The following is a 753-nucleotide window of genomic DNA, read 5'->3' on the forward strand; positions in this document are numbered from 1 at the left end:
CCCTGTCAGCGAGGGAAAGCACGGCTTTCCGAAGGTGCTGCTCCACACCTGGGCAGCGGTGACTCCCAGGCGGATACGGGGCAGGGGGGAGGCTGATGCGCACATCCCCTGCGACAGGCTGCGGAGAAGGGGCGGCCTCCGCAGTCTGTTTCACTTGGATTGCATATGGATGTGGATGTGAAGAAGTTCCTGCAGTACAAAAATACCACTCTAGAGCAGGAAGTGGGTCAGGTGACTCGAAAAGGGAGGAGTCTGGACCCGGATCAGTGAAGGAGGTTTCTCGGGTCAGTGCCTCGCGCGCCAAAACGGACCAAACTCCAAACCTAAACCCTAAGAGTTCCCACAGCGACTCCGTTTCCCGTCGTGCAGCTCGCCCTGGGGCGCACAGGGTATGGCTTTGGTACGCCGGGACGCCACGCGCCCAGCTGCCCTCGGCAAACGTTCCGAGCGCGACGTTTGGCCTCTCCGGCTGACGAAGCAGCCGAGTTACTTGTTTCCCGGTGGCACTTCCGGGTGACGCCGAGCGCAGCGTTGGGGCGTTTCCATCAGGGATGAAACTCGCGGAGTCAGCGCTGCCTCGCCCTCAGCCCGTGTTTGCCATAAAGGTGAGGACGGGAAGGCCGTTACGGCGGGACCCGGAGAGTAAGACAAGGAAGCAGGATGTGGTCTGTGGGTTCTCTGACAGTGCAGGTCTTTGGTAACAGTAAACAGGGAGCCAAGCGGGGAAGGGTGGGGGGGGTTTGGCTGAGTGTC

The sequence above is a fragment of the Eurypyga helias genome, unplaced genomic scaffold (genome assembly GCF_000690775.1).
Source record: "Eurypyga helias isolate BGI_N326 unplaced genomic scaffold, ASM69077v1 scaffold35837, whole genome shotgun sequence".
NCBI lineage: Eukaryota > Metazoa > Chordata > Aves > Eurypygiformes > Eurypygidae > Eurypyga > Eurypyga helias.